Here is a 23,156-nt window from a genome sequence, read left to right as displayed (position 1 = left end):
GCTGTACTAGCATCAAAGTACATGAAACACTTGAGCCAAAGGTTACCTTCCAGGCAAGTCATACCATTCCTGTCTTTTCATGTTTGATCACCAGATTAATTTTTATCTCAGTATCAAAACAGATCAGGCTTGCTTCTAAAGTGAAGAAGCCATCATTAATAGTTTTTTTTTCCCCTAAAATACATCTAAAAATAATTCAAGCTAGGTAAGGAGAGAAGTGAAGAAAGGATGCAGCTCTATGGCTTTCACAATTAGTTAATGACAAGAGGTACACATTCAGCTACAAGGACAGACGCTTCCCAACATCCATCTTACCTTCAGTGCCTGTTGTAGTACCTGGATGTCATTGATACCAGTGATCTCCCTCAGTTGATTCAAAACGTCTGCTGGTGCTAAAAACAGGAACAGATGAAAAATAAGGTAAGAGCCAAATTACAGCGAAACCACTGCTACTGACGAGTCTGCTTCTCTATAAACATCTCTGTATACGCTTTATGTACCACTAAGGGGAGGGAGAGACTGTATTATTCAAGTTTGGTTTAGTTCCTGCAACTTGAGCACTTTTAATTCTCAAATTTGATGGAGTTTGTTTGTTTTTACAAATGATGAGTGAGCTTATACAACATCAGTATAAAGAGCCAACATAAAGCCACAATTAGCCCTCCTAAACAAATGAAATTCTAACTTGGTCTTCAGTGGCAGTAGAGGAAATAATTTACTGAACTCCTGTCAAAACCAATTTATTCAACTCCCAATTACTCTCAACACCAGCATTTCCTCAACATACACAGTTCCCAGCCATTCAAACTTCAAAACTCAGAAAGTCATCTTCACTGAATATCTCTGTGTTTTAGAAGAAATACTAAAAAAGTATTGCTTTTTAAGAAAAAGACTAAAGCAAAACATTAGGAATCCATCTTAACCACCTTCCGAGACCAGCTGAAACCAACTCTCACAAACTGAAATCAGTCAGTGTCCGTGGCTGAGCTTCAAGTAATGCTTGTAGTTAGAAAGAGCAAGAGGTTAAGCATCTCTTCAACATTCACTTCATGTGAATTTTGAGCTTTTGTTTTGCTCTGTTTTTAAACAAAACTGTTCCCACCCCACCCCTGTTTACAGCCAACAGCTGACTCCCTCCACTCATGTTCAGATATCACATCACAGAAGCAAAATAGGCACTAGGCTGGGATAATCCTTGAACTCACTTAACCATTAAAAGCATCCTAATAATTAAAACCATGAAAACACAGAGGATCGACCATTGTTCCAAACTAAACAATTCCATTCTTCCTTTGGAAGACAGGAAAAGGAGAAAAGCTTGGTGGTATTTGCAAGTGGTTTTTCTTTTTCTGTTGTTTGCCCACCACATCCTGAACTCAAAACAGTAATTTCATCTATAGAAGAAAAGATTTTGTAAAATACAGGGTTTTGTTTGCTCAACAAAAAGCATGTTTCCTATCAGTGACAAATAAATGTTCTCATGTTGCTCTCCAAATTCCATTAAAAAAAAAAAAAATTATTGTCTTGCAACCACTTCTAAAATACTTTTCTTTAAACTGAGTTATTTGGAACAAAATATCCAAATAGCCTTATTCTCTCCTTATCACAGCTTTGTATAGAGGAGGAAATTAAGAGCTGCATGAATGCTGAATTCCCCAGTGTGAAATTAACCTGGCAGGCACTGCTTCATGCCCTAATAAGTTGAAATAGAAGGCGTATAGTTCAGGATGTTTATGAATTACATACACAATCCTCTCTTCATTTATGATCCTAAGGGACACTGCTAACAATCCAATTTGCTTTTCTTCTTTTCCTTTTTAAAAGCCCTGCTACTGGCACGAGGAAAGTGAAGGGATGTAGGCAAACAAAATCCTGCTCTACCCCTGTCCCCCCGTTTGTTTACGCCACACATTTCACAGCACCGTACAAAGGCAGGACTTGTCTCCCCTCTAAAGTTGCTTTCCTGCCCCTGGGTCTGGCAAGAAGCAAAGAAAAAAAAAAAGAAAGAAGAAGAAAGAATATTTGGGAATAGTAATTACAACAGCATTAAAACTGGTAGGAGCAATTCAAGGGCAGAGCACGGCAGCAGAACTGATTTCTTTTTCTATTAGCTACCAACATGACAGTTACTAAAATGGAAAATAGTTGCAAAATAAATTACAATGTTGAGTTATAACAAATTTCTGTATCTTCCACAATATATAAGAGTTGGAAAGGCTGTGAAAGGACTGGAGGATATTCATTGCTCACACAGACTGGGAAAAGGCAGAAGAGACAGTTTACGAACAAACAATCTCACAGCAGTTCAAAATATTGGCTGCTAATTTATGAGCACAGCCGTGCCATGTAATCCTAGACTTCTGTAGCTGACATCCAGATTTCAATATTCTGGTGCAAAGCTGTGGTTTGAAGCCCCCTTCCCAAGGACAGGCAATTCACAGATCAGAACCAGGCCCAGAGATGCTCCTTCCTCATCAAGAGATGATTTCAATACCTAAATATACATATAGGTCCAAAAGTTTAGGCACTCAGCTCACAAATTTCTGACTGGTAACTGAGTAAACAACACGGAGAATCCATAAACATCCTAGTTACAAATGACAGATATTGAGAGGAAAATTAACAGTTATCCTGATTACCTTACAGGGAGCTAAACTGCTGTGGGGCCACAGACACTTGATTTAGACATTCCTGGCTTTCAGGTTAAATGTGGACAAGCTGCCATTAATTTCTAATTGAGTTGTTTCAAATCACACAGAGGTTGAAGAATAACGGTACATATCACTTCCTGGAAGAGGAGGAAAAAATAAAATGAAACTGAAAAAAAATATTAAAAAGTATAATTTAAATTGCTTGCACCTCTCAGTGTTTTACGTTGATGCTTGAAATGGAAACTAACAGGTCTTTGGAAACAGCTCAAGCTGCGTAAGGCAGCTGAATGCTCCTTAACACAGCACCAGGCTGGTGACCTTCTCTGCCACGCGTTCATCGTTCTCTCCTCTCAACCCGACATAACAGCATCGTGCTCGCTGCACACAGATCTCTCCTGCAACCGCATCTTTAACTTCACCATTACTCTCATTTACTGTTGTACTGATGATCTGTTATCACCCATGGAACTATATCAATACAGGTAATTCTGCTCCTTTTCATTACTCGGGGCAGTACAGACAATTACTATCTATGAATAACGATCAGACCCTTTCCTCATTCATCAGAGGATGAGATTAAATTTTCCTTTTCTTTTCACATAAGAAGTTTAAGAAACACAATTGTATCCATATTCAGAGATCTGATGTTACACTTTAATTTAGTGCATCTATACTAGACTGCCAAAGACACCCAATGGGTGAAGCTTTTTGTTCTGAATTACATTCCTTTAGAACATACTATTATGGCACATAGGATTATTTAAACATTTATATATATATTTTACTACTACCCATGTCTGAAGTTTGCAGATCAATTTCTATTGCAACTGCTACATGCTTCAGCCCCTCTGGTACCACACATGTTACTTAACAGAATACTGAGGCCAGAGCTCCACATAAAACACAGCCCCCCTCCTTGCTCCGGTTAATGCTCTTTCTGATTGTGTCTGCACTACAAGCTTTACTCTTCATGGAGTTTTGGGCTAGTTTGAGTTGAAGTGACTGCAGCATATAAACCCTAAAATGTCCAAGAATACTATGAATGATTGTCATTCACCGAAAAGCTTACTAAAACCACCCCGAACCTCAGAGGTCATGCTACAGCTTAAAATAAGAGAGGCAGCAGCATACAAGCATTTGCAGATGTCTGAAGCATCTACATTAATATATGTTAATGCAATCAGGTCAGTGGGGGAGATTCAATATACAACTAGCAGCCTTAACATAAATCTGTTGCTCCCTTTTTTCAGCAAAGCTCTTCCCTGGTTCTGTGTTCTCTCCAACCCTGCATTAGCAGAGGCTCAAATTGTGGACCAGAACTCACTGCACTTCAACTCGACCTAATAACCAATCCCTCTCTTCTAACACAGATCCAACCGATTACTCCAGCAGAGCCAGGCACAGCTACTGGTGCTAAGAAATCCACTTCCATTCTTTCAGCTCGTATTTGCCTACGCCCACTGCTGTTGGCCGTCCTCTCCCCCAGAGTTTCAAATTTACATGACAGTAAATCTTTTGACATCGTTTATCTATAGCACAGATGCCGCAGTTTAGTTAGGAAGAACTCCACATATACCCACTGTGTACACGTACCGCTGCATGCCTACACAAGACACGCGCACACATATTCCAAGCAGCTTCAACTGCTCAGAGCCAAGGGCTCTGAGAAGGCTCCAGGACATGGTCTGTGCCACCAGGTTCTGCTGGTGCAAGTGCCACAGGGTAACCCAAGTCCTTGGCTGGGCAATGGCCAACCAAGGTCTACTGATGCTACTACAGCTGCCTCGAGCTGCAGCTGCCCACAACCCCATCCCAGCACGTAACGCAGCATCCAGTTCCCCAGGGCCTTCTTGCATGAGCTGTTCCCAGCCTTCCCCCTTCCTCTGCCTCTCCGAGGTACGTGGTATGTATCCCGGAGCTTTCAGCTCTTGGAAGATCTTAACTAACAGGAAATTCTCCTGTTTTCCTGGACAAATGCCAAATTCATATATTAGGAATGCATGCCCTTATTTCCAATTCTTTCCTTTTTCAGCCATCCCTCCCTTCCTCTCAGGAAATGCCCAATTAAGATTATCTGGTTTATAACCTCACACAATAGCACATTCAGTAGCTGTGCCAGTGCTAGTGGAGCAGAAAAGGATCTACACTATTATCTGCTTAGGAAGATACCGTGCCCAAATTAGTTCCACAACAGCACTGTAACTCTGATAACTTTTCAATGTGTTTTGGATAATGCAAATCTCATAAATTGACTAATTCTGAATTATACTGCAGATAAATTTGAAAAAAAAAACAGTCACATTTTCATCTGTTTATTTCCTCATTTCTTTAACTTCTAAAGAAGTACGGGTAGGCTTTGGCTTTATTTGTGGCAACATCCAAATATTTGTATTTGCAACACAAGCACTTTAAAATTTAGAAAATAAAACAACCCTCACCAGTTTCCAAGCACAGAAGAAGTCATCTGCTTAGTAATAAATGTGATGGTTCAACCATTACTAGGAGAAAACAGTGCCTCGCAACATAGGCCGCTTAAAGAAAAATACATAACGAAAACAAACTACATGAACCCTTTCCTTCTCAAGGGATGAATACTTTACTATGGACAAATAAAACAACGACACAACCAACACAAATGTCGAGAACAGCATCTCGACTCATTTCCCTCCGCACAAAACCTGCTTACTTTACTTTCCGAAGCAATGCTGATCTGAAAGAGCTATTTGCTGGAGGAAAGCCAAGTGAGATTGCAGAAGCTATTTCATATTATAGACTGTTCTGATGTGACCTGAGCTGAAGAGGACCTGCTAACGGTGCGGACCGCAGACAAGTAGCTAAGCAGCTAGTTTCATCATGTGATGTTGCAGTAATGAGAAGAATACTGAGAGATGAGAGGAACGCAATCCTCCGCATACAGGCTTTAAGTTTCTGCCAAAAACAATACAAAATAGAAAACTTGAAAAAGTATGAGCATACCAAAGGCCCTCAATTACTAACCAGGACCAGTTAAAAGGCCCACAAACACTGCTGAGCATTATGACTTCCAGCAACACCGATACATTAAGCGTCATCTAAATAAGCTATAGGTGAAGTCCCATCCAGGCAAACAAAAGCTAGCTCCTTCAATGAAGAGACAAAGTTTCAACACCGGGTAACACACAGTTGACTCCACAATGCATGTCTGTGTTCCTACCATCACCGTCCTTAGGATTTTTCTCTGTGTGTGTATACACAGAACAAACAGACACATGAATATATAAATTTGAAAGTGTGTATACATATCCACATAAATTTAAAAATGCAGTATTTTTTAGTGGGAAGACCAAGTTAAATCACTGCACTGGCACTGACCATTGTGATTCTTATAGCACCTTGCTAAAACACAGTGGAATTAGGTTCCCTTGCCTGATATCTACTAACTGGGCTTCCTTTCATTCAGTCACGAACAGAGAAAGCTCTCGCATGGCATTGTATCCACTATAAAAGTAGGTAAGAATACAATTTTGTTTTTATACACATGCAAATTTCACCCCAAGCTTTGGCTTGGAAAAAAAGTCACCTGCAGAGAGACAAGGATGTGCAGAGAGACTGCAAATTTTCAGCCTGTGACAGCGCTGCAAAGGCGGCCAAAACTGCCAATTACAGCAGCAGCTTGTGCGAAGTGGGCAGTTATCCACCGGGTGCTGGACTGCGAGCAAACTTACTTCAAGGAAGCAGAAGGACACACCAACCACAGCCTGGATCAAACAAAAGTTTAGTGGGGGAAAAGGCTTGAGCGCATCACTTATGTGCATACAGTCCTCCCTGACAAATTAAAGGCAGGATCCCTTTTAATCATAGTGTTACATAGCCTGTATTCATCATAAGACTACACTCAGAATACTCACCACATTTCTATGGTTTCCATGAACAGTAACAAAACTGCACTACTTCAGCTGAACACGCTTTAACGAGTGGCTTTGCAATGAATTTCAGGATTTAACATTAAGGATTCCACACAACATGGAATACGCATTCACGTGAATATTCGCTGTTCTGAGCCTCATGTATCGGTCAACAAAAATCTCATTTACTGTCTTCTCCATATAACATTTACGTTTATTTTAGTTCAAGCTATCTAATATTTAAACTGTTTAAATGAGACTTTGAAGAGCTGCTTGAGGAGTTTGGTTTCTATTTACTGACATTAAGTGTAGGGCAAACCTGGCTCAGATACACACATTTATAAAACAACGAAATTTAAATGCGAATCAAATCATCACCTGCATTCAGAAAGCAACAGAAACACATTTCCTCAAACTTGTGTAGTAGATTTTGTATTGTTTCCTCTTAGGCCACAGAAGTACTGAAGCTCAGTTCTAGATTCCAACTCAACTGCCCTACTGTTTTACTACCTGGCTTACAGCTAAACGTACTAAGTTTACATTACCAACAGATTTTTCCCCAGTGAAATAATAAGACAAATAAATCAGTGTCTGAAGGCATTAGGTATAGTCATTAAAAAGATAAAGCACGAGTAAGGACTAGAAAGGCAGCAAAGCCATTTAAACCAGCTTACAGCAATATGATAATAAATGGTGTGATCTACCACAACAAAAATGTGCATGACTCTCAAGCCGGTTCAATTTCCATCAAAGCACCAGGGTTTAAAAGCAATCCTCCAAATGAAAGAAAGTAACAAACAGAAAAAAATGTAACAAATTCTTTCTTAAAAGTAGTCTGCGAACTGGTTTATAACATTGTTGCTTGAACGAAGCACGCAAAGAATTGCTTAGTTCCACATTTCTGATTCTTACTAATAACTATTCATAAACCAGCTTCAGTGACAGGCTTATAATCAAGAACAGACAGCAGTCTTAGTATTACACTGAAATCATGAAAGGTGTCAGAAACATAAAATCATTGAGAGTTTTGAGGTCTGAGTGTTTTAAACCACCATCACCAGTTTTCACATCTGGCTCAGCACAAGAGAAAGAATTTCCCAACAAAACACTGTCAAGCTATGGCTTTATTTCTTGTCACTCTGCTGTTATCATAGTAATATCAACTCTAAGAATTAACTAATGTACACAAATGAATTCTTACACTCACTTAACTAGGTATAAGTTAAATTTCAATTTGCAGTCAATCAAATAGCCGTGTGAAAGCTTGCCTCCTCACAAAAATTGCTTTTGATTCTTACACACTCCAATAACTGTGACAATTAGCAAAAATCTCTCTATTCCCATTAAAATCTCGTGGGTTATAAGAATTACCAGTGGTGGGTCTTTCAAAGTACAAGCAAACGTTATCTCCAAACTATGTGCAAAATTCAGAAAGATTCCCCTGGGAATCTAGCCACAGGCAATGCAATGCCACTTCCTGACAGCATGTCTGAACTTCAGTTCACGTCCCCATCCCACGTCAAATGTGTTCAGACCCCAGCATCAAGAGAGCTTCCAACAGTATATACAAGCCACAGCAAATAAAAACCAATGGGCTCAATGACAGGTGACATTATACAGACAGAAAGGAGGAGGAAGATAGAGGATGACAGACATACAGCCAACTCTTCATATAGATATTAGTTGCAATTGTTATTATTACAATGACTCCTGGTCACTTTCTGTTGTAAAAGGTTCTTTTTAATTTTTTTCTTCCATTTATAGACATTTACCATCATGCCTAAATGTGAACTTTTATAGTGTCTGCCCATACAATGTCACTAAAATACAGGCTTTCTCCTCACAGAGAAAGTTATCGCCCAGGATATTTTACTGTACCAACTATTACAAGTGTCCATTTGAATGCATAAAGAATTCATGAAACCTTGTCTTTCTGAGGTCTAAAACAGTGCTGCAGAGATTCACACTTTCAGCTTCCTGCTCAGATGTTTTCTTTGCATCCCAACTGTGGTTCAAGCCCCCATGCCAAACATAAGCTATTCTGGCTCATGTTTGGGATACTTCGCAGTCCTCTCATCACCCATTTATTATCAGTTTGTCACTGAAAGGCTAAAAGCTACCTCTCAACCCAACGTGGCAGTTCTGCTGGCCCACTCCAGTAGTTGTTGGTTTGTTTTTTGTTGTTGTTTTTGTTTTGTTTTGTTTTTGTTTTAATTACTTTTTTCCTAGACAACTGTCATGATTTCACACTCTGCTCTGCACAGTAAGGAAGAGTTCCCAGTCAAAAACCATCAGGCTAGTCTTTTCTTCTCACTCTGCCATTCTGGTAATGACAACAGCTACTCTAGGAATAAACAAACAAACTCTGGAAGCTGCAAGCACGCTAAAACCAGCGAGATCCTGGGCTCTGCACTACCTGCAAACAGGAAGGTCTAAAGGCGCTGTCAGACCACAAGCTGCTTCTGAACAGGCAGCTGTGCTTCCCAGGTTGTGGTTCCCTGCAGTGTCAGCCCACGCGGATGCAGCCAGGTGCCATCCTCTCCTCCCTCTCGGCCAGCAACACTTGCCCGAAACTGCGGCAGGAGGACAGCCCAGGCTCTTGCTACGCTGGCAGAAAGCTGCTCTTTGTTTTTAATTAATTTCCTGCTGACTTAGTGAGAGCCAGAGCTGGCGTGAGGGAGAGGACAAGATCAAGGCTGTGCCTATTTAGGCTGGATTAAACTGTTGTGGAACAACAGCCTTATGAGATTCAATTGTTTCTCTGCTTTTGTTTTAATCCTATTTTTAATTGAGTGAGAGAAACTGAGGGGGGAAAAAAGCCTCTTGTAATGTTTGTCCTATTTCAGCACTGCTGCTGAAAACTTACTCCAACAAAAGGGGAATATAAAATTAGCACAGCAGCAGAGCACTTACAGTGATCAAACACTCCTGATGTAGCTCTACAGGGCAAAACTGCACAGCAGGCAGACACACACACCAAGACCCACTCCTGCACATACTGAAGCTGCGTGCTGCCCTCCGCTCCGTGGCTTCGGTCTTCCAGTCCAGAAAGATTGCTTTGACTGCAGCTGTTAAACACCAGAGAGTCCACCTCACCGCTTTCAGAATAGGACAGCATGAAAATCCTAAATAGAAGTTAAACTGCACTGTTTTAAGACCGGTCTTTATTACAAATAGTCCATGGTATCTGACAGCAGCTGCTTCCTGCCTCTCCCCACAGGGCTGCGGGCACTGCCGTGAGGTGCACCTGCAACATGGCCGCTCCTGCTGCGGCCTGGTCAGCTCCCTCCCTGCAGCGTCTTCGTGCGATTGCGTTAGCAAATGGAAACCCATCAGAAAAGAGATGCAGCAGCATCAGTTTGCAGCATTCAGTTGAGCGATTTCGTAGCTTATCCTGTTCATACTAATCATTTTATAAAAAGTCCTGAAGAGACGCACCTTGTTAGCTTGTGGGGGAAAAAGAATGAGACTACTGATAACATGAAGCCAACCAAAACCTGGGGCGCTACCTGAGAGGTGTCCTGCAAGGCTGTGGCCTGCCAACAGCCCCTCCTCTTGCAGAAGAGCCTTTCTGAAGCTGGGCACCAGGAAGCCCCAGCAGATACCATGCCCCGGCATGCAAGGTGACAGGCGCCCGGCCCATGAAGGTCAGTGAGCAGCTTCCACCTGCGTTAGGGAATAGCAACCTGGACAGCTGCAGATGACACTGGAACTAAAGCAACACTAAAACACTACAGAGACTATAGTATTTAAAGATGTGTTGAGATTTGTAGCGTGGATCAGCATATAATTTTACTACTTCACAATCCAAGAAATAGTAAGTTTAGCAGTGTTCTCCCCAGAAGACAGTTGACATTTTCTGGGCCAGTTTATTTCAAAGAGAAAGAAAACAGAAAATCTAAAATAAAAACTGTTTTTCTTTTTAAATGAACTTTGAATTATGTCATATTGAAATACACACTTGCCTCAGCCCCCAGGGAGAAAGATGAATACGGTCTCATGAAACTTCTGACGGCTGTGGTTTCTACCTGCCATTTGTTGCAATCCAGTCCTGTGTCTCAGTGGTGTTATAGCAGTACCACCAGTAGTGACTCTCCGCCACCCATCATCACCACATACACAGTCAAACCTTGTAGGCTGACTTGAGCTAAAGGACCATGAAAGACTACTCTAAAGAGTTGACTGTTTTGAAAAATAACTTTAAACATGGAAAACTAAAATAGTACATTGCCTTCTTATCAAGATCATTATGTCAACACATTCCCCATCAAAAAATAGAGATATCAATAGCAAAATTTTCAATGATTTTCCATTCAAGGGTGTTTTGTTAAAGGTTAAATTAATTGGGAGTGATGCCCAATTCATCATTATAAGTCCGGTTGCATTCAGGGTACTGAATTATCACGATTACGGATACACAAATAACGTAACACACCTAATTGCGTTCTAATCTAATTGCGTCTAATTGCGTTCCATGAACTACCATGGCCACACTTAAAGAGTTTGGTCGCGTTCAATGAGAACTGCCATGGCTAGATTAACGAGTAGTGCAATTCATTAACGCAACAGATACACAGGTTCTTTGGAATGCCGATGATAGATTCACTGTCTGCAAAGCACGTGCAAATACCAAGAGTATGAGTAGCACTGCCTGGCTACAAACACATTAAAAGATATAAAGCAACTCTATAGAGATTCCTAAGTTTCACGGGGAGGCACTTGGCATAACCAAGTGTTCGGATTTTACCCAAAGGTGTCCCGATGTGGGAAAAGAGAGGCTCAGCCAATCATCTGGTCCCAGAAGTTAGAAGGTTATCTTCCCTTACACGATTGTATCTTGCCTAACATCCTCTCTCCCTTAAACTAATTTCCTATCTTTCAGGCAGACCTTGAGTGACTCTAGTCATACATACCTTTTTTTACAACTGGTGTGAAATTTTCTTGCTTTGCTTTTAAAGCTATAGACTAGAAAAAAAATAAAGCGTAAACTCATTGAGATGTGTTTACACCTTGGAGGTGGGTAGCTTTTTGGATGGAGGTGTGTCTTGGTACTATAATGATACTATAATGAGCAAAGTTCACCAAAAGGACAGCATTTTGTCAAAAACATGACAGGCTGTTGTCCCAGGGTAGCAAAGATGTAGCTTATCAGTTCTGATGTACCTTCAAGTTCCCATCCTATCACAGAGCCTGGCTGTGCTGTCTCCACTCCATGCTCCATACAGTTCCTTTTAGAGTCAGCACACTAAGTTCCCCTGGTGTGGTCAACATCTAAGGTTGGAGGCCTAGGGAACGTCTATGGAATACATCTACACTCTACCCTGGAAGCTTCTTCAGTGCTGTACCTTTTCTTTAAAATGGGAATATAAGTTTAATTTCTAAGTCACCTCTAACAATTATTCCACAAAAGGTGACAAAGCAAAAGAGTCTTCAGCTTGTTTGCTGAGGACAGAAGGCAACTGCAAAATCCTTCCCTGGTCTCAAGTAACGCAGCAGAGTCTGTACATTGCATACACACCCCCACCAGCACTAGAAAGTAGGTGGCACAGTTACCAGTCTTTAAATCAGACCTAGAAAAAGCTCCAAGGCAACATGCCAAGGTAACAGGAGCCGGAACTGGTGATGAGCAGGGAAATCTGTCCATCTTTAGCATCAATAAGCCGAGAGGTTATCCAGTAGGCCAACAGACTGGTACCCAACGCAGCAGCCCCGTCAGCCTCAGGTGAGAGGTGATTTTGGTTCAACCATGGTTGTCACAAGAGATGTTCTGTGCCTTTTGCTGAGTCCCATAAAACACATGAAAGAATAGAGAGAACTTTTAAAACTTCCTAGTAAGATGATGACTTTTTTTTCTTTGCCTTCCAAACAAATAAAGGAATATAGAGGTAAAGAGAAGGCTTAATTCCAGTATGATGTTTACAAGAAAAAAAAAAAGCAATAAACATAGGTGCCTGAATCAAACAAGCTTGCAGATGACTACCACCAAATAATGAAAAGGCTCTAACATAAGAGAAACCGCTAGTGGAAAAGTCTCTAAATGAAAAGAGCATGACCGTATAACATTGGAGGAATTACATGAGAAACAAAAACAAAATTTGAAGAAAAGAAGCTGACAAATGAGAAAGTAGATAATTCCAAGAAGGGAAAATGGAACTCCACAAGCAGTTCAAAAGCTAACTTTTTTTTTAAATCATATTTACAGGCTTAAGAGCTTCACTCATATTTTACCATAATTCTGTACAAAACAAAAAATAAAGCAAAAGTTGAAGTCAGCAAAATAAAGAAATGCTTTCTCAGTCACAACACAGGATTTCTAGGATACAACAAAATACATGCTATTCAGTTGTTTAAGGCCACTTATACCTATGCACTTCGGAAAGTGTTTTGTTGTGTTTTTTTTCACTTTTTTTGTTTTGTTCTGTTTTTTAATACAAAGTTCACTGCCAAGAACTTTGTTCCCATAAGAAATTTCTCTTTCATTAATAAAATGAAACTGAACACAAAAGGAAAGCAGAGTAGGAGTCTGTTCTCACCATCTCCTCGTCTTCAGCAAGGAACACCAGGTGCCTGTGCATACCCATCCTTTTCCAGCGGTTCACTTTAAAGCACTCAAGCAGCATACACCTGGATGTACATGAGTACTACGTTCAGCTTCCAAACAGCACTTTTTATCCTGGCTTACCACAACACAAACACAGTAAAATTCAACTTCTCAAAATGAACTCATAAAAGCAGTTTTATTGAAATTTGGACGAAGTCGTTTTTGGTTTGAGTATAAGAACAGAGGTCTTCATGACAGATACCTCACTTTCCTTGAACTCGCACAGCTGTGAGAACGGCTACCACAGAAACCATGTGCAAATTCAAGCCTATCATTAATTATTCACCAAAAGTAATAAATGGCTTCAAGTATAGCTACACGGTTCACAATCCAAAACTTCCAAGTCTCAGACGCTAATGACAAGTCAACATCCTGTTTAAATCAAAGGGAACCCTATGGATTATGGGGTACAACACAAGTGAAATTATGACAAATTAATTGGTAGGAAGAAGCTACAGAGACATATAATGCCACCATATGACGTATTAATTTCCAAAAATTCTGCCTAGACTGAGGCAAGACATAGGAATCAATTAAATAGCTATGGATCAAGCCTTTAAAACACTACTAGCTCTCTGAGAAGCTGCTATTAAATATATTATTTTGTCTACATGTGCTTACTGTAAGGCTTAAAAGAAACAAAAGCATGAATAAATGTATGTGCTTTCACCTGATGGCTAAGAAAACGTTACTCAAGGATGTTATAAGCATAGTCTGCATTTTCTTGAAAACAACTTTGATAAACTTGACGGTTGCCAATTTGTGGATAAGAAACAGGTTAAATGCAGGATGCAAGGTTTTCGGCAAAATAATTCAGATGCCTACTGTAAACAAAAGCATTAAGTCAAAGCAGCACACCTCTGGAAAAAAAAAAATATCAGAATTTGCATACAGATATTTCTGCTACTTTAAAAAATGTTTTACATACCCAAATTGATGTCAGATGTTGTTTCCAGAGCTAACCTAGTTGCACTCCAGCCTTCAACGTATTCACATTGCACATTGATAGGATTCCATCTCTCTAACACCTGTACTTAGGAGAGCTATCTTAAAACTGTGGCAACTCAGTGTTGCCATCTCTCACGACAGTGCTGTTTCTGTTAAAGTCCCATCAACAGATAACATTCACTTTCAGCAAAACCCTCCTGCTGATGGCTTTCAACATTCTCATACATTTCAACCATTTATAGCAAAGAAAAGCAAAAGTATGTAGCTAAGGACAGTTTGAAGACAATAACAAATATGATACCTAACTGGGAAAAAAAAAAAAAAGTCTTCTTAAATTGCAAGAGTCTAAATAAATTAAAATTTTACAACGCTTGGAATTAGTGATGTTACTAAATATATGGAAAGCAAATCCACAATTACATAGACAAGAAATCACCAGGCTTGCTGCAGACACCTGATGTTATTGTAGTGTCTTAATCATGAAATTGTGTGTCAATCTGTCTTTTTCACTACCTTAGGTTCAAACTGTTTCTTCACAGCATTTCTGAGGAATCTTACTATTGACTCAAATTGTTGCTTAACTTCGCATTCCTATTAAAGCCTAAAACCACAGACTCTGCACCACATTCACCAGGAAAACTACTACATAGTTTATTACGTTAAAACCACCCCTCTATCAGAGGATACAGCCCCACAGCTATCAGTAGAAGGCAGCATGAGTGCCTCAATCACTCCCAGTGCAGAGAGTGAGATTTACATTCCCCCTATGCATTTCTAAAAACTGGGATAGTTACTTCGGGCTAAGAGGCAGTACAGACAGGCTCACTGAGAAAGCTGCATGAATATTTTCCGATGATGGTTTGTAGACTCCTTAGTCAATCTATTGCAAGCTTTGATGACCTAAAGAAATATAAAGCCTGCAATACAATAAGGATGCAGAAATTTTAATGCTGTAAAAATGCAGCATTTTAGGCAGTGGCTGCACTCAGCATGGCACAAATGAAGGCTGCTCTCTATTTTACCTACAACTTGGGCTAAGATGCATTGGCATAACACAGCTTATGACAACATTTATTGCCTTTTATTAATGCTGTAATAAATATATTTAAAAAATCAGAGATACACCATTTGGAACACGTTGTTGCCAAATTAAGAGTTACAAGTGTTCACAAAAAATATTAAGAGATGCTCTTTGCCTACCTGATGCAGAAAACTGGAGGGGGAAAAAAAAAAAAAAAAAAACATTTCCCTTTGCGTTGAGTAAAGCCTGAGTTTGTCCCATTATGCAAGGCATGCCCCCGCTATCCCACTCAGCAATAAACTATCTCAGTAGCTCAGCCTCAGCTTTAAGCTACTTTGTCACTGTATGTTCTTGTATTTTTTTAATAATCCAACAATTAAAAAAAAAAAAAAAGTATATCAGAAAAGCTTTATCTTTACCCTTATTTTCTATACAACTAAATACTGTGATTCAGGGTACTTACTGGCAGTTCCTCTTGACCACTCATTAACCAGAACTTTGCATGTACCCTATGAACGGACTCACTACCACCTCTGGCAGAAGTCGCGTGCAAGTTGCATTAATTTCACTGAACTTGGTTAAACTACTGTTCGCTCCAGTCAAATATTTTCCACTCTTGGCAGATAGTGACTTCTTCAACAGCACCCCAACTGATGAGGTGCAAACCTCACCTAACAGAAGCAGCCTTTATTTCCTAACAGGAAGATGAAGGAAGTTTAGCCGGAATTCATCAAAACATCAGCTGTGTTGCCACCACTCCCTCTCCCGGGCTGCTGTCCGAATGCCCTGGCGTGTTGCTTGCCCAGAATTGCTGCTCAGCTAAGCCCAGGGAGGCGAAAACAGCCCCCTGGTGAGAAGCTCAGCCCCTCAAGTTACAGGTGCCTGACTTCTGACGGAAGAACATCACATTGCCAACTCGGGCATGGGTTTCTGGCAGGGAAGTTTAACACAGCCATTAAAGGGGAAAAAAAAATGGAAAAAAAGGAAAGGAATGAAAAAAACAGACTTTGTTCTAAGTCGATGCAATCTTCGCCACCCTGCATAACCACGCTCACTGGGGCAGGAGAACGAGAAAGTGAAAGCACTCGGGACACTTTCGTTTCCCAGAACAGCAAAGCTGCTCTCGCACATCTTTCCAACTCAGTGAAAGCAGGAAAGACTTTCCTGTCTCAGCCCAGGTCCTGGCACGACAGACAGCCTCACACACACTCCCCCATCACTCAGAGTTTTGAGAGCCCTGCTCCATCGTAAGCGAAGTACAAGAAGTCACAACGAAAGCAAAGAAGTTGGGCTTTTAAAGGAATGTATTCCTACATGAAAACATGCAAGAGAAGACATTGCTGTTAAGCTTTCTGTTTACTTTTTCTGCAGAGGAATATCAGGAATGTCACGCGCGGCTCCTAGTTTTTGCCAGACAGACGATGGGCTGGGCACTGCAAATCAGTTCTTCACTACAGAAAGCAGGAAAACACAGAGGAACCCCAAAAGCACCCACCGGGTGCTGGGTAGCTGCCTGTCCCTGACACTGCTGGGGTGACTTCTGGAGCACCGCGAGCACCACTCGGTTCGGACACCTCGCTGTCAGCTCTGGCCCAAGAAGGCAGCCTTGGTTTGGGTCAGGTTATCAAGGCCCAGGATCGTGAGGCTGAACTCTGTCCCCCAGCCCAGCCCTTTAAATAACTGAAGTTACGGGCTGAGATTTGCACGAATCAATTGAATAAACTAACTGGTGAAACTTTGGTATGTTCTTCAGCCAGGAATAAAAGATTTAGTCAAAAACAGAATGGAAAATAAACATTATAATAATCTTCTCTTCCTTGCTCGTTATCAGAACACAACCATGACAAACCTGCTGATTTCATTATATCTTCAGTTAGAAAAGCCCACAAACACCAACAAATCTCACAGGATTGAAGGGACGTTACTTCCTCCCTTAACATATCTTTCCAGCCATAAGAGTGCAAGAAAAGCAATTGCTCTGTTATCCTCCCACTTATCTTTACAAAGCACTCTTTAAAAATGTGAAATATTTTGCTAATTTGAAATTCGGGTAATTTGATTTTTGACCTTTTCATAGAAGCTGCTGGGTTGTGCCATCTTTTGTAGTTACTGCTCAGAGTAGCTGTAAATACTATCTTAGGGTTATCCTAAAGACCCTTTAGGAAGTAGTGAAGATATTTTAAACTATTACAGAAGGTTAACAGAAAAATGTATAAGCCTTAAATATTCTCAAGTATTATTTTCCTTTCAAAGTGTGGACCAAAAGATATTTAAAGATGTTATTTCAAACAGACGATAATGATAATAGTATAGTTGTAAACTCCTGCTATCACTATCAAATTAGTGAACATTTGTGAAAGGTTTTCTAGAAGGCAGCACGTTTTAAGCTACTACTAAAGGTTTCAGAAAGGTGCAGATCCATAGCACATTATACTAATGTAACACGAAAACGTCCAAGATTCAAAAAACTGCATAGCTACCAAAGTAATAATAATTAAAACTGCCCACACACTCCCACCAAAACCCACCAGAGCATTCCTAAAATTGGAAGGTATTCAACATACCTTTCTGAGGAGAGCTTGCAAAATTGTGTCACTGGTCTTTGCACAGGAGTCTATATGGAAGGTGTAACTACAGATATATGATGGGTTTTATGAACTTCTTTTTTAATTATGTAACAATACGATTATATCTGAAGCTGTGACTCGATGGCACTCCATATAATTATTGCGAAGTACATAGCTGTTGGTGCAAACACGATCAGTAAACTAATCTAGTTACTCCCCACTCTCCATCTGAAGGAGGCATTAAAACTTTCAGTGCCAGCCAAAGCAGGTGTAGCTCCCATATTCCAGCCCCTCACGGCTAGCTTGCCTGCCACACAAACAGCCCGAACACGGGCAGCCTGCCCAGGGGGAGACACGTAATCCGGCCCCGTTAAGCGGCCCAGGGCACCCTTCTCAGACGCAGGAGGATGCCTGCGTCTTGGCCCCAAGCGAGACGGGCTCTGGCCACATGATGAAAGCAGGAGCCTGCAGTCCCGTGGGTCCGTCAGCAACCCTGAACTTAGCTGATGAAAACACCAAGGTTGTAAGGTTGTACATCTCCCAGGAAGGTTACCACCTACCAAGGTGAGAAAGCAGCACAGCTACCAAATGCTTCCCACGAGCACCAAATGCTGGGGGGCATGCTGTGAGATCGCCTCCTGCCACTGAGAACTGCAGAGCCATCGCCGCCTCAACTGTGGCTGTATCACCCTCTGCACGAACAGCTATCATGGCATTAAGAAGCCAGTGACTATGCTTTCAGGAAAGAAAAGCTGCCATTGCCATATTACTAACAGTCCTTCAATAAGCATGTCAAATTTACAGGTCAAGCAAAGCAGAAAGGCACACATCAGCTGACAGAGTTTTCTCTGTAATACCCCCAAAAAAGAGCAAAAAGGAGAGAAAGTGAATAGTGTTGGACTTTGCTTAATGCCATGCATTATTTCTGGTGGTAAATATCCCCAAAGGCTTGTGCTTCTTTAAAAAAAAAAAAAAAAAAAAAAAGAGCTGAGCAGAGCTGATACACCTAACTTTATTCCACTACTCCTGTGATTAGACTGCCAATATAGTGCTGAATCACAGGTCTGAAATAACAGTGGGTGTGGGAAACGAAAGGACAGAGAGAACAGGCCTGGAATCCACGCACCAACCAACACTCAGTCTTCCTCCTAAGGCACTGGCACTCGATAACACACAGTGCTCAGGGGCCTGCTAAGATTCACCCCCTAAAACCCAGTTTCTGCAGTCTATTGTTACGAGCTGGCTGTCACAATAATTACGAGTTAGGGCTGAAACACATATGACCTCTCCACGCTGTTTTTTTCCAGTTACTAGAAAGTCACCTTCCCCCCCACCCTCTGTCTAAAGGACACGGACCTGGAGAAGGGACACAGCAAGGGCGTCAGCCTGTAACTGCGTTCAAGCACTCTGGGCTTCGTAGGAGCGTTACTGATAGACTACAAGCCCCCTACAACACTACAGAACCGCACAAGAGTCGAGAGCGACGAGAGTAACGTGACTAATTTGCTTCAGAAGATAAATGGCTAGCTTTAATGAGGAGTCAAGATGACCACTAAGCATAAAAGAAAGAATGTCTTTTGAACTGGTCCGGATTCTTTAACTACAAACTAAAGATAGCTTCAGCGGGAAGGGGGCTGTTTGTAGTTAGAGCATTTATTAATAAAAATCTGCTTCGCCCAGCGCTGTTGAAGCTTGACACATACTTCCTGTATGACAGAAAGACAACATCTGATGAACAATGTTGGGAACCACAGCTCTGAATAAGGTATGCTGGTGACTCAGACATCTCTTGGAAATCCAATATATTTCTGTTTGCGTGTGGTTTCTTCACGCTAACAGAAAACAATCATGACAAACTTTGAGGTCTGCAGAACAAACTCTCTTTATTTGTAGAGCATGGGATTTTCTTCTTTTGAGGGAAGAAGATGAGCTAGTGGCATGGCAATCTCTCCAACCATGCATCAGTCCACCGTGCTTTCAAGATTATTTTTTTTTAAATGAAAATAAGCTGAACAATGTTGAAGTTTGTCAGCCAGTTAGCTATTTGCTAGCCTCACTAAGCAATGTGACACTCACTTTGGAGTCAAATAGCATTTTTTGTAAAATGTTCTCAAGATTGTTTCCCCCTCCTCCAGCATGCAATTAAGGATAAAGTAGTTAATAAGAAGTTTCAGATAATAAAACAATCAGATGATTCAACAGAAACAAATCCCTAGCACGAACGAAGTTTGTAATTCTATACAATTTCTGGGGATACTTAGAGAAGTAATCATCACGCATGGAGAAATTTCAACGTTAGAAGTCTTAAACTGACTTAAGTTCTTTGCTCCAGTATGGATTACCAGGTGACCTATAAGATTCAGTCCCCAACCACTCTGTAAGCTCATTCTTGAAACTAAAGTAATCCTGAACTACTGACCTACAAGCAAGGGTTTAACTGAAAACTGTAGCATTTCTCCTTTGGTATTCCTGACAGACCATCCAAGCCTTGACAAGCGCCCAACAAGTATTATGTAACAGAATATCTGATACAATAATTAAAGGATATTTAAGTAAACCATCAACAACACTTCAAAAAAGAAGATCAGGTTACTCAGGAGAGTTGCTGGACACACAGCAGCAACAAACGAAGCACTTAAACACAGAAGATATGGCATGGGCCCTTGCAGCAAAAGCCTGCCACGCGCGTCTGTCAGTGCATATCAGTCGAAATCAGGATTGACTAAGGAATGAGGAGACAAAAATCGGTCCTTCAGCCCTTGCTGTCCTACCGAAGCTGCCAAAATCAGCGCTTCCCACGGTGACAGCACGCACGCCTCTCCCACCAAGAGGGCTTCCCGAGCGCACGTTGTGCCACCCTACCCAGTCACACCTTCATTGCCGCTTCTCCACTGACCGACCGCTCTCAGGACCGGTGCTATTAAACTTCCTCACCGACTATGCCAATGCAAATACACCTCCATGATCGCATAAAAACATCACGTGCCACTAAAAATAAATAAATATAGGGAAGAGGGGGCACAACTATGCTGCAGCCAGGACAGTTACGTTAGGCAGCAACAGATACCTTTGGGGAAATAAACAGAGGCAGCATGGTCAAATTCTTGGTTTCTCCTTCCCTTGCCAGTCCCCCCCGGGCAGGGGGGAGCTGCTGAAGGTGTCCATTTTTGAGGAGGGATTGATTTCTCAGCAGCTCCCGGCCCGCGTTAGCAGCCGGAGGAGCGCAGGCCCCCTTGGCCCCGCTCCCCGGTGCACAGGGGCACGACCCCCAGACGAACCCCGGCAGGGGCCCTGCTGGGCCGGCCGGGCCCCGAATGCCCGCTCCCCCCTCGGCATCCCCCTCGCTCCCCGCGACACGGGCCTCACGCCCTTTCCTCCCTTCGCCCTTGGCCCCGGCCCCAGCCGGGGAGAGGGGGAGAAGTTCCCCGAGCCCGGCGCAGGCCCGGGCGGGGAGGGCAGGGCAGGGCGGCGGGCTCCGAGCCGAGCCGGGCCGTGCCGAGCCGGGCCGGGCCGTGCTCTCACCTTGGCGGCGCCGCCGGGCTGCAGCACGTTCTGCTCCACCGTCATGGCCCCCGCGCGGTTCCCGGCTGCGCACCGGGCTCGGCGGCAGGCGGCTGGGCCGGGCCCGGGCTGGGCGAGCGGCGCTGGAGGAGGCGGCGGAGCGGGAGGAGGGGCGGGAGGGGGAGCCCGAGTCACCGCCAGGCGGGCGGGCCGCCGAGCCGGGCGGCCGCCATGGGGCAGCGCCGATCCGCTCAGGCCCCGCTGTCACTCCCCGCGCCCCCGCCGCCGCCGCAGCCCAGCGTTGCCGGGAGCGCCGCCGGCTCCGCCCTCGGCACGGCACCGCCCCGAGCACCTGCCCCGGCGGCCGGGCACCCCTCGCCCGCTGCCGCCGCCGCTGCCCTCCTCCGCGGCCGGTGCCTAGCGTGCAGGGGCGGCGGCGCTGCCCGCACCTCCCGCCTCCATCTTGGAGGCGGCGGCGCCCAACCCCCGGGGAACAGGGGGGCAGCCGGGGGGGCAGCCGGGGTCCCCGGGGCCGGGGCCGGGGGAGACGGCTGCCCGGGGGCTCTCGGTGGGCTACAGGGCCCCGGGGCGGCCCCCCTGCCGGCGCTTCCCCGGCAGGCCGCCGCGTGGGGCGGGAGATCGGCGAGCCCGGCGCTGCTGCGCCCGGTGTAGGGGTGTAATTAACCTCTCCGCCGCTAATAACGTGGGGAAGGGCTCGGAACCGAGCGTTTTGGAACGGCGTTCAAAAAGGCTTGATCCGTGTTTTTCTGTTCTCCCCCCATTCTCTGCAGTCGGGAAAGGAGCAAGAAGAGAGTTTGGGGGCGTCGTCGCAGCCAGGGAGAGCCGGTCTCGGAGAGCTGGGGGCCACCCGGACCCGCTGCCCTCCTCACGCCGTGGGATGGGACCCAGATGGTGCTGGGGCTGCCCCTGCCGCTTCCCCGCTTGCTAGGCCCTGCTGCTGCGGCAGGGACGGGCCCTCAGGCCTGCTCCACAGCCACCGGGAGGGCTGTGGAATAACTGCAAAATCAGCTTGCTCCCCGCCCCTCCCAAAAAAAGGTCTCACAAATTTATGCAGCACCTGGTTTGTTTTGGTTGCTGCGTGGCTAAAATGCACTTGAATTGAACCAGGGTAACGGAAGGACCCACCCCATGTGCTGGATCATCTCTAGGTTATATGGTAGCTGCATGCCTGGTAGGTTTCCCAAAGCAGGGAAGCCTGTTATGTAGGAACAGCTCCGGGGAGCAGCAGCACGCTTCTGCTAAACACTACGCATCTCAAACTCTAGACCTGTGAGCCTGATGCAAAGAAATGAATTGTGTCTGCTCGCAATTCAACACACAGAGCCTTTTATGACTCAGTAATTCAATTCCACACCCCAAGTAAAGTGAGATTACCAGGTAATAACTTCACTGCAAGGTCTTGGTCTTTAAGAAAAACACCAGTTTTTGCACAACTCAGGACGACCTGCAAACACTGCCTTAATTCACTGTAGCTTCAGAGCAGGAAATGTTGCAATTTGATCAATATTTGCTCTCTAAGGTTTGGTGCTCGTAGATTGTATCGGTTTTAATGTTTTTGCCTTTTATGCTGCAATGTACAAGGTAATTTTTAAAATTGACGTTTCCAAATGGTTTATTGTGCAGAAGGCAAGAAACTATGAAGATAATATAATGAGATCAGGAATGGGTTGCAAATTACTTTTCTGGGAATAGCCAGAAATTCTCTCTCCTTAGACTGATAGCTACATGTGAGATTGCTAACAGCAGGAGTTTATCGCATGTTCTTTTTAAAAAAAATAAAAGTAAGTTTTCTGTTGCACTACTGTACCAGAGTGCTAGACCAATTTCTCTGTCCTCTTCCAAAGTAGTCATGCTTTTTCTCATGCTCTTTTACAGCTTCTACTACACTGCTTGGTTTTGGTGTATGCTACACTACTTATGTTCAGATAATTTTCTTCAAAGGTATTTATTGCTTATATTCTT

General features: G+C 43.2%; 1 protein-coding gene across 4 annotated transcripts in view; it reads right to left on the bottom strand.

Annotated features, from left to right (window-relative positions):
- Window positions 1–21,476, bottom strand: part of USP25 (ubiquitin specific peptidase 25) — a 92,374-nt gene extending 70,898 nt beyond the window's left edge. For 3 of the 4 annotated variants that reach the window (XM_040575982.1, XM_040575988.1, XM_040575994.1), the window contains exons 1-2: window positions 21,195–21,476; window positions 316–392 (exon numbers count right to left, since the gene is read on the bottom strand). The gene's annotated coding sequence lies outside the window, so the exon portion shown is untranslated. Of the gene's footprint in view, window positions 1–315; window positions 393–2,639; window positions 2,779–21,194 lie in introns of those variants that run through there. The other variant, XM_040576002.1, reaches the window with a different exon arrangement.
- Window positions 21,477–23,156: the final 1,680 nt, after the last annotated feature.

This window comes from Cygnus olor, chromosome 1 (assembly GCF_009769625.2).
Source record: "Cygnus olor isolate bCygOlo1 chromosome 1, bCygOlo1.pri.v2, whole genome shotgun sequence".
Classification (NCBI taxonomy): Eukaryota; Metazoa; Chordata; class Aves; order Anseriformes; family Anatidae; genus Cygnus; species Cygnus olor.
The sequence above is the reverse complement of the archived record's forward strand: the minus strand, read 5'-3'. Positions and strand labels throughout refer to the sequence as shown.